The following is an 11931-nucleotide window of genomic DNA, read 5'->3' as shown; positions in this document are numbered from 1 at the left end:
CACATTGTCGGACGATGTATATGACCTTCCAAAAGCCTTCAAAGGATTCACAATGTTAGAAAAATGTGACGACGGCCGTTCCAATACGCCAAACTGAATGTAGTGAATGTGTGGTTCAAGAAAAGCCTTTTATGTCAAATTTAAATTTATAAAAACCACTACCAACACCACTACTAACGTAGCAAGAGTGAGTAGGGATCGTCCCAAGGGATTATACGTGTTGGAATTTCAACTTCGACTCTAGCGTACCAAATGATTGCAAAAGAGAATTGGGTTGGTTGATTACTTCTAGAAAAGAATTAATTAAAATGCAATAAGATAAAGAGTAAGTAAGAAGGAAAGGTCTTGGGGTGTAGAGATTACCACCAAACAATACTATTCTAAACCATAATCAAGTGACTAATGAGGGAAATGAATGTGTTGCAACAATGTTGTGTGTGTAAAAGACGTTCAATTGGTAAGGGTAACTCAACAAGTGCAAATTGTCTCAATCAACATGTGTGAGGCCACAATACATCTATTGGTAGAGGAATATATTGTCTAGACATCATGTGAAGAGAACAAAATATCAGATCAAGTCATTGAACCTTTCATTAAACTCATAGTCCAAACAATCCATAAGGATGACTTAGTTAAACATGTATTGTCTAAACATCATGTGAGAGGTACAAAATATCTATTGGGAGAGGAATAAATTGTCTAAACACATGTGAAAGATACAACATATCATAACTTGTCATTAATCCTTCATTAAGCTCACAACACAATATTAGAGGAATATGCCATTTGGACTCACAAGCATGGAACATCAAACATCAAGAGTAGATTGTCCTCCCATCTAACATTACACTACCACTACATTAAATCTACACTACTAGCATAAAAATAAAGCTATCTAGACTAGGGGAGAGGCACAAACCATCAAGAATAGGCATAAACCATCAAATGAACCCAAATAGCATTCATTAAGCATATCATCTTGATAATCTCTAGATCTATAGCATCAATACACATAAACATGCATCAAAAACACTAAATCTAGAGATAAGCACATGAATATCCTACTCTAGCATACATAGACATATGGATAGAATAGAATAGTCAATTGGAAGCATTAAACCATACAAACCATGAAATAATCAAGATTTATATATACATGAATATCAAGATGTATCATACAACACTAATCCCTCAATAATACACAAGATTATAGTATAGAAAGCATGCTTAGGGCTAACTCTAACCCCAAGAGGATGTCTAGACACTCATGGTAGTGATGATCCAACCCTTAAGGGCTAACTTCATGGCTGCTCCTTGTTGGTGAAGATCTCCTCCAATGGTGCTCTAGCTTCCCTCTTTTCTTCCTCTCCAAGAATAGCCTCCAAAAATGATTTTCAATGTGTGACAAGAGACTCTAGACTCCTTTCCAAAAAGTGTATCATATTCCTTATATAGGTAGGTCAAATACACCCTATGATGAGCTGTGGTCGTGCAAGGCATATTCTCCAATGATTGGGTGAAGGACGGAATAAATGAGCTGGACTTTAACTTTTTCTCGCTGGAGGAAGTTCGATCGATCGAACTTTAACTTGGATCGATCGAAGATGGGTTCGATCGATCGAACTGCATCTTGGATCGATCGAAGTGGTCTGACTCCTCCGGATAAGGACAAGGCTGAGATATTTCGAAGATATTTATGGGGAAAAGGACAAAAGTGGTTGGTAGCCGTACAGCTGTGGATAAGATCAATCATTTGAATAGGACAAAATAGGGTTCGATCGATCGAAGGTGATGTTGGATCGATCGAACTTGTAATTTCAGCAAAGGCCAAGGTTGGATCTATCGAGAAGTACTGTGATCAATCATAGATGTTCGATCGATCGAACTCTAAGTTGGATCGATCGAACTTTTCAGCTGCACAATTTTGATTCCTTTTTGCTCCTTTCTTTCTCCACTTTGCTCCCTCCTTTGGTTTATCTCAGGATTGCTTCAATTAAGCTCTTATTTGGCTGAGTTAGCTCAATTTTGAGATTAGTGCCTGAAAATATAAATAACACGTAATAAGTCTAAAACGGCAAAGTAAGATAGATAAAGGTACTAGAATGCTTAAGCTTAACGGGTTTAAATGCGCACTTTTCAGTGCTCATCAAAATGAGAGTACATTTTACTAATAGTTTCTTAGGTAAAGTACATTAACACCCTCCTGAGGTTTGCAAAAAGGACACACAGATGAAACTTAGCCTATTTTGGGACAATGACACCCCCTTTCTAAAATTCCAACCAAACAAGGCCTTAAATCTTCTGAAAAGATGAAATTACCCCTTAATAATTAAAATCAGAATTATTATAAAAGATTAGATGTAGTAAAAAGACTCAATTGCCCTCACAACCACAAATTGACTCTCTCCCCGGATCTCCTCACCCTCCGCCTATCAGTCTGGCTGCAAGTAGCTTCTGGCTATGCAGGAGTACGTTAGAAAAAGAGCTTCACCGCCCTTGAAAGGTCAAATCATCAAGTTCAATACACACTGCATCTTACGAGCAGGAAGCATATGCTCCCAATTTTTATTTTCGAAAGGTTCAATCTGATGTCAATTTGACAGAGTATTCCCTGCATCATAGGTAATACAACTTTGCATTTTTCACCCAATTTAGGGTCTTTTTTTAAGTATGAGTATGATCCAATTTCAATCTTACTGGCCAATAGATTTGTTGATATCAACTTGCAGTAGGATCAACAACATCGGTGGCGAAAGATTCGTCGTCAAAAATAGCAAACTCGCCACCGCCAGATCCATTTTCTGAGCATCCTCCGTTCGAAATGCCGTCGACAGACTTGCCTCTATAGCCAAAGCCGCTCGCTCTCCATTTCGTATTCCAGGCAGAAAACCTCTCTCCCATCGAATCTTCTCTCCGACTCAAAAAAAGGGCAAACTCGCCACCACCCGTCGCCGCCGCATGTGTGTGGATATATATATATATATATATATATATATATATATATATATATGTTTTATCAAATTCTTAGTCAAGGAAAAGGCGTTGGATTGAAGAACAGATTATATATATGTTTAGTTATAGAATTATAGTCCACGATTCCCACATCTAATTTATGTCACTCTCTTTCAATCTCATTAAATGAGAACAATTTGAAACACGTGAATTGCCAATACCACTCACAAATTCAAAATTCAATTGCACATTACTGTCGAAATCTTATAATACATTTAGCTAGAGAAACATCTAATTGGCCTATTTACTTCTTTCACAGAGTGTCTAAGTATGAATGTTTAAGAAGACCTTTAATATATATATATATAATACATATATATACACACGTACGTAGTATTATATAAAATTAAAAAAAATAGAAGGATGAAGGAAGGGAGAAGGGAGAGAGGAGAAGGAAATAAATGGTACTTAAGGTTAGAAAGGTAATTTCAACATTTAAATGGGTCAATATAAAAGTCAAAGGGCAAAAATGTTAATTTATTATCATTGGGGTGTCTTTGGTAACTATATGAAACTTGAGGGGGTCTCATTGTCCCAAAATAGGCTAAGTTTCATCTGTGTGTCATTTCGACAAACCTCAAGAGGTGTTAGTGTACTTTACCCTAGTTTCTTTGTGGTTCATGGTAAAAAGTTCATATTTAGGACGAGCATATTCATTTTGGATTCCTTAACATGGCTAGTACCTTCATAGGTAACTTCAAGTTTATCCCAAATTTCTTTAGCCGTTTTGCAATCCGAAACTCTATTGAATTCGTCTTTGCTTAAGGCACAATAGAGATTAGTGGTAGCCTTAACATTGCATTGTACAAGCCTACGATAATTGAGGGTCCATTCAATATCGGTTGTTGGAACATTTTCACCATTTACTATTTTGGTTGGAATATAGTCTCCTTGTTTGGTGGCTTTCCAAACACCTATATCTAGGCCTCTTAGGAATGCTCTCATTTTGATTCTCCAATAATTGTAGTCATTTCCGTCAAACCAAGGAGGTCTATTGTTAGATTAACCTTTTTGATGAAAATTTGTATTGGCCATGATCGTTCTCTAAGATGATTAAATCTTTTTTCTAGAGATTAGGCTCTGATACTAATTGTTAACCACTAATTGACTCTAGAAGGGGGTGAATAGAATCAATGGCTAATTTTTGCAATTTATAAAAATTATTTCCAACTAACTATCATGCAATAATCAATTGAAATATTCAAGCAATATATAGCACAAGTATAAAAAGATAGAGATAGGAAATTGCAAACAATGACTCGGCGATTTAGCGAGGTACGAAAACTCCTACTCCTCAGCTCAAGATCCCCCTTGAGACTTCCCAAATTCCCTAGAGCTTCTCCTTAATGGTGGAAAGCAAACCTTCAAGTTAAAGCAAGACTTTGCTTCTCTTCCTTACTAGGAGAACATCCTTCTCCTAGGCTTTTTTTGGGTCACACCAACCCTTACAAATTTAAAATAATAGAAGTGAAATACAAGATTGTTTCTCTCTCAAAGAAAAGATGTATAATTTCAGCTCACAGCTAAAGTATATGAGAATATAAATGAAGCTCAAATTCTAGGATGAGAGAGTGTAGTGATATAAATGAATGAAAGCTCAAAAGAAAGAATTTATGGCTATTGAATGCTCTTAAATGTTCTTCTTGAATGTTCTTTCAGGTGTAGTTATATTGCAGACCAACCCTCTATATTTATAGAGATATGAAGCTCAATATAGCTGTTAGACGTGGTTGAAGAACATTAAATGCAAAAATTCCCGTTGGAATTCAACTCCTCCAGATGGGAGCATGCTCTACGTAATAGTAGTCGTGGCTCCATTATAAGTAAAGCAAGCTCTTCTTCAAGTAGAGGCGGCTCCCAAAAATGGGAGGCGACTCTTTCTTTAAAAATTTGTTTCTCGAGCCAAATTTAGCTACTGGAGTGAAAAGAGCAAGCTCTACCTTGAAAGAAGCATGCTCTACCTTAAATGGAGCATGCTCTACCTTGAATGAAGCATGCTCTACCTTGAATGGAGGCTGCTCTATTGCTATACAAGACTAAAATTGAATTTAACTAAGTCCTATGCACTTCCTATTATGAGTAGCTTGAGTATGGATGTATATATAAAGTTCATGAGCAAATTTTTAAGTATTTAAAAGCTGAATTAGAATGAATATGCATGATCCTATAATTTTGATCTTCAAAATATATTCAAATATACTTTAACATTAAATCTTAAGCTCTCACCATTCTATTTACCCTTTTCTTCATTCTTTGACCATGATCATTTAGGCTTGATGAAGACTTACTTTCTTTCTTTGAAATGCTTGAATGATCTTTGAAATCCGAGTTTTTCTTTGATTTCTTGCAATTTTTAAGGCTTCCTTAAATCCATTGCTTAAATGCTTGGAATACTTGGAATGGATCTTCTAGCTCAACATTGAGGTTTGAATATTGATCATCTATATATCACTCAATAAAAATGTTAGTACTTAAACATCATTAATTGTTTGTAATCATCAAAACATTAGATTGACATTTAGATAAAATCCTTAGGCCAACGCATTGCAACCTATTGGAGTAGATGTGTCTAGTGGTGAACAGACACCATGTGAACCATTGCAACCAATTGGAGTGGTTGTGTCCGGTGATGAAGAGACACATAAATGGTTGTGTCCAGTGATAAAGAGATACATATAAATGGTTGTGTCAAGTAATAAAAAGACACATATAAATGGTTGTGTCCAGTAATGAAAAGACACATATAAATGATTGTGTCCAATGATGAAGAGACGCACCCAATCCGAAAAGGCACTTCTATTTCTATAAATACCTTCTTGAGCTGCCATTTGCAATTAGTTCAATTTAATTTCTTCTCTTTCCCTCTCTAAACTTGAACTCAACCCAAGTGGGTTCAAACCATAAGTCAAGTGGTCCGAGCCACTTAGACCCTAATCCAATTTCATCAAACCATATTAAGATTAGTCCGAACTATTTGGTTCGGATTGCATCCAATATAGCATTTACTTAGTATAGATGCATTTTTGAGTCAGAGAGAGTATTACACAGAGGAGGTTCGATGTATCCACGAGATTATAATATTGCTACTGGTGGAAGTAAACTGTTATATCCTGGGAGACAAGCGCCACAGAGTCCGTCAGCATCATGTGTGGTGTAAATTGTCTTAAGGACATAGTATTCAATACTAATTTCGATCCTGGTTTTTTATTTATTATTTTATTACTTTATTTTGCATATTTAATTAAATATATAGTTGCATATTTAATTAATCATTTTTTAATATATTGTTAATTATTTCATAACATATTAGTATAAGGGTTGTTATATCTTAAATGTGACATGAAGCATATAATTTTCCAACAATCTTAAAATAATTTACTCCTTGCGTAGATTTTATTATATGCTTCTATTTAAGATATAAACAAGTAAAAGTTATACTAATAATTGAGATACAATAAAATAATGTTATATACATTATTATATGATAGTATGCTAAATATTGATTTGTTCAATATTATGTGAAATTGAAACATGTTATATATGTAGATTATTAAATTATTTATATAATTCAATATTGTTTGAATTATTTTAATTTTGTAATATGATATTATGTAGTATATTATACTATCTTAATTTTTTTCCCTAAATGAAGTATATTATCTTAAATTTGTGCCAACTAGATGTGAAAAAATGTATTTCGTTAATTTTATCAATGATTGCACGAGATATTGTTGTGTATATTTCCTACGAAGAAAAGATGAAACCTTAGAAATGTTTAAACATTACAAAAATGAGGTTAAGAATCAATTTGGCAAAAAGATCAAGGTATTAAGAAGTGATAGAGGTAGTGAATATGAAGCACCATTCGTTGACATTTGTTCAAAATATGGTATTATTCATTAAACTATCACTCCTTATTCACCTCAACGGAACGGTGTTGCTGAATGCAAAACCCGTACTTTAAAAAAAATGATGAATGCTATGTTAATAAGTTCTCGTTTAACCCAGAATTTGTGGGGGCAAGCTTTGCTTTACACAAATTATGTTCTCAATAAAATATTTCAAAAGAAAACTAATGTGACACCATATGAATTATAGAAAGGTCAAAAACCTTACCGTAAATTCTTAAAAGTGTGGGGGTGTCTAACTAAGGTTGCAGCTCCTACTCCTAAGAAAGTTAAAGTGGGACCTATAATATAGTGACCTTGTGGGTTGGTATGTCGTGGACGAGTGTAAGAGGTACTGAAAGACTACCACACTGGACGAGCTACAGGTGAACAGTACCACATCACCTAGGTAAGGGAAATGTGAAATGCTTTTATGTGGTGGGGTTATCTCCAATTGGTATGAGGCCTTTTGGAATAAAACCCAAAAGCAAAAGTATGCGGGCTTAGGCCCAAAGCAGACAATATCATACCATATGGTGGAGTCAATCATTACATAAAACCTTTGATAGGTTATACTCATAGCATTAGTGCATATCGCTTTCTTGTGCATAAATCATACAATGAAAATAAGGATGAGCTTAAACGTAGCAAGAGGACTAGAACGTCTAAGTCTTTTGGTCCTGATTTTCTAGCATGTTTATTGGAGAATGAGTCACAAAGCTTTAAGGAAACAAAGTCTTCTCCTGGATATTATTATTTCTTAAATTAGTTATGTGATATAATTAATCATGTGATATAATATTATTTATGTGAGTTCAATATTATTTATATAAGTGTTTACTTTTATTTGAAATTATAATATTGAGCTATTTAGTTGAATTACTTAGTGTGCATAGTAATTCAATTTTATAATATAATATAATATTATTTATGTGAGTCAATATTCATTACAAGAAAATAGGTCTTTAGTGACAGTCAAATCCGTCACTAAAAGCCCTTAAACCGTCACTAAAAATCAAAATCGTTCGTCACTAGTTAGAGCGTCACAAAATATCTTTAGTGGCGGTAAAAAATGACTGTCACAAAAAATAAGGGTCTTTAGTGACTGTATTTATTGTCCCAAATAATCCCGTCACTAAAAGTTATTAGGGATGGAAAGTACCGTCACCAAAAATAAGGGTCTTTAGTGAAATTTATTAGGGACAGAATATACCGTCACCAATAAGTTATATATTAGGGACAATTAAACTATTTGTGACAGTATTTACCGTCCCTAATAACTTATATTTTTTTTTTCTTTCACAATTGTGACAACTAGAAACCGTCCCTATTACTTCTTTTTTTTTTTTTTTTTTTTTTTTTTAGGGCCCCAGCTATGTTTGATACGTTTGTATGTTTTTTCTTCTCAAGTTCTTTATAAGAAAACTCTTAACTAAAAATAAGAAAGTATAGTAACCCACAAAATATTATACCACGTGCGCCATAAATGATATCAAAAGCATATGACATGTAGAATATGAAAATAAACTTTAAATCTCTTCCAACATGTTCAAAAATCAGAGCATCATTGCCACATGCACACTCTCACACACACGTGCCCACAAGGTCACTACAATCACCCGCTCTTTGGGGCTCGACTTCCTCGTTGGCCACACTTTCGGCTGGACTAGGCACTGATACCATTTGTAATAACCCTCACCCTACCCAGACACAATATTGTCCGTTTTTTGCTCCCCTTGACCAGAGACTTCCTAGGGGGTTACCCATCCTGATACTACTCTAGGTTAAGCACGCTTAATTCCGAAGTTCTGATAGGTTCACGGCTTTAAAACGTGTTGTATCATAGAAGGGTGTTGAATCTACATATAGTATTTGCCCCATCTATCTCTAGCACATTTTACTTTTATTCAAAACCGTTTAACAAAAGACCCCTCCTCATTCCCTATCCTTATGGTTGTTTCAATTTCCTCGCCAATCCTTGTCTAGCTTAAATTCTAAAGAGAGAAAGAGAAAGAGAGAGAGAGAGAGAGAAAAAAAAGAAAAGATAACAACCAAATTACTATCATACCCTTTTATAAGATGAGACTCAAGTGTCATAACAAATTTCTTCTTTAAAATGTTAAGGGTATTTTTGGGATTGCAACTCACTGTCATTTCTTTTCAAATCTTCTAATTTTTTTAAGGATAGCTAGCGAGGAATGGAAAGATAAATTATCCCTCTAAATCTCTCCAAATCATTTCTTTTCTCTTCTTAAGGGAAACCCAAACACAAAAAGTCGCTATTTTTTTTTTTCTTTTCCTCCCAAATCAAGCCATCCAAATGAAGCCTTAGAGAATGAGGGAATGAGACTGGACTACTGCTATGTGAAGTAATGGGATCAAAAGATAAGGTAAGATATAAATTAGGATTTTGGTGGTTAAATACTAAAAAGGTATCTTAGAAAATCTCATTAACAATAGGGATATTATAGTGATTTTATTTTTACATAAAAGGGTGGCATTACCTTTCTCCGTCTCCCTACTCGCCTCGCCTCGCCTGGGTTATTACCCCCCTCACTTTTTCCCTCTTAATCTCTTATTAAACCACCCCAAACCAGGGCCAACCCTGGGACGAAGCGACCCAGGCGGTCCCCTAGGGCCTCCAATTTGGCCCAAAAAATTGTATTACTAGAACCTCTCAAATTTTTGAATCTCACATGCCTCAGAAAATATTGAATCTCTCGGTATCGCCCCTGCCCCAAATCCATCCTAATAAACTTGAGTACCCGTTAGGGCGGGAATTTTGCCACCCCTAAGCTGCAATTATGACATAGAATAGTGTTAGAAGGCCAGGTTGAGTCCCCATTTGTTAATTTTGTGATGTGCAATGGGAGATTATAGGTTATAAAATTAATTATAACAGTTTTTGCTATAAAAAAAAAAAAAAAGAGTTAAAATAAAAATCAAGCATATAAATTTTATTTTCTTGTACTGTCACTCACTATGAATATAAGATCTCAAAAACACATTCCTAAAATTTTCTTGGTTAGATGTCTAAATCATGAAAAATGATTGGATGGCATTGCAGATCTGAAAGAGGTAGAGCATCTACAGATTCTTTTAAACTTCGAGCAAGAACAAAATGATAAGAAATGACATTTTGACAAGATGCTAAACAATTTAATCATAAACTTTAACCAATATTATTGCAACATAAGTCACTAGGTAAGAAAGGAATCTAGCTAGGGGAATGCTTTTTATTGGTGTATACTTGACTAAATCATAGACCAGCTTAAACCATGAACACTAAATTGATCATATTTTTTTTTTTTTTTTTTTTTTTTTTTTGAAATTAGAAAACTCATTTTTGTGAACGAACTTATCTTCTATGTTGACATGCCAGCTCAACTTTACAACAAATTTAAAGGGAAAGTGATGCATTAAAGTATGACATGTGATTATTTATTTTTATATTTTTATCATGGCAAAGGAAGAGTAAAGAGAAAAATTCTAAAATACTTCGGGTACTATATTTTTATTTTTTTTACCATGGCAAAGTAAGAGTAATGAGAAAATTTCTAGAATACTTCGGGTACTGTATTTCTAAGTCTCTCGGTCGTTGGATATGGTGATAGGACCCGCATGTTGAATTATTCAATGAGACTCTGGGGTACAGTACCCACATTGACCGTTAGATATGATTTAACTGTAAAAATAAAATAATAATAATTACTAAAAAAAAACATGACAATTATATTCAACTTTACCATTCTTAATGTGAATAAAAATTTATTGCTCAATAACGAGCAAGAGATCATTTCTGGGCAAGTGTAACACACTCACTTTGTTCTTAAATTAGTTCTGAGTTGCTAAAAGCGAAGTTTTAAGGAATGAAAGGAGCAATGCGGCAATGCCTACGTTGTTTGTGTGTGTCCAAGAACAAGTTAACTTGCCCTAAACAAATTTATAAAAATAAAAAATGTCTTATCAAATTTGCCAATCTAATTATTTGATTATAACATTTGTTGTGTTTATTATGCATGTCAAATATTAAAGTAAATGGTTAAAATAAATTCAAAATTTGTGTGCATCTATTCCTCCACAGACTCTACAATGACGGGAGTCTCATGCACTATACTAACCCTTTAATCCATATTTTTCTAAGAAAAATATAATTTTTTCTTTTTAACCAAGAAAAAAAAAATAATGAATTAGCTTGATTTCCTATATGCATGATAATCATGTAACAATCTTAAATCCATCAATTGAATTATCAAAAGATTATCTTACCAAAAGTGAACTATCTTCGATCCAACAATTGGATTATCAAAAGATTATCCTACACAAAGCTATTTACACGTGTAAGATAAATTTATTCTTATACCAAATATAAATAGATACACCCCTTGTATATATGGAAATGATCCAACAAATTTTAGACTCCTGGCAAATTCTAAAGCCATACTTTAGGATAAATTCTGTAGTATAATTAAAAAGAATAGTTTGAAATATTCCCTATAATATGTAAAGACCTTATATACTCAAAACAAGGAATGATGCAAAGTGGTGTAACCTTCCCTATATTGCACAAATATGCTCATGAAACTTGACCTCACCTAAAAAAATATAAAATAATAAAAGAATTATTATTATTATTATTATTATTATTATTTTCCAATCAAAGCCACATAACATGACTTAAAGTAGTAAATGCTTCTTTTTTCTATCTGAGTCCATAGGTATAGGATCCTGTTCTAAACGTAATACAAAAATAACAAAAAGTTGAAACATATTGAATCTTTTCAAAGACTTTGAGCAAGGGAAGCTCATGTTAGTGCCCTACAAATCTATTGAAACAAGTGATTGAAATAAATATGCAGATTTTGACAAGAACCCATTAGCAGTTTCTTTTTATTATTTATTTTTTGCCCTTTTTGTTACAAGGCAGAACTGATACTAATAGAATGTGGGTCCCACAAATCATATGATACATTGAGTCCAATCATATTGAAATATGGTGCTCCAGTCAGAAGCTTAATGTAGGGAAGGCTGT

This window comes from Cornus florida, unplaced genomic scaffold, assembly GCF_030987335.1.
Source record: "Cornus florida cultivar Cherokee Brave unplaced genomic scaffold, ASM3098733v1 CherokeeBrave_3.0.0_Hap2_Chr04, whole genome shotgun sequence".
In the NCBI taxonomy this organism is placed as follows: Eukaryota; Viridiplantae; Streptophyta; class Magnoliopsida; order Cornales; family Cornaceae; genus Cornus; species Cornus florida.
This window is presented reverse-complemented; position numbering follows the sequence as displayed.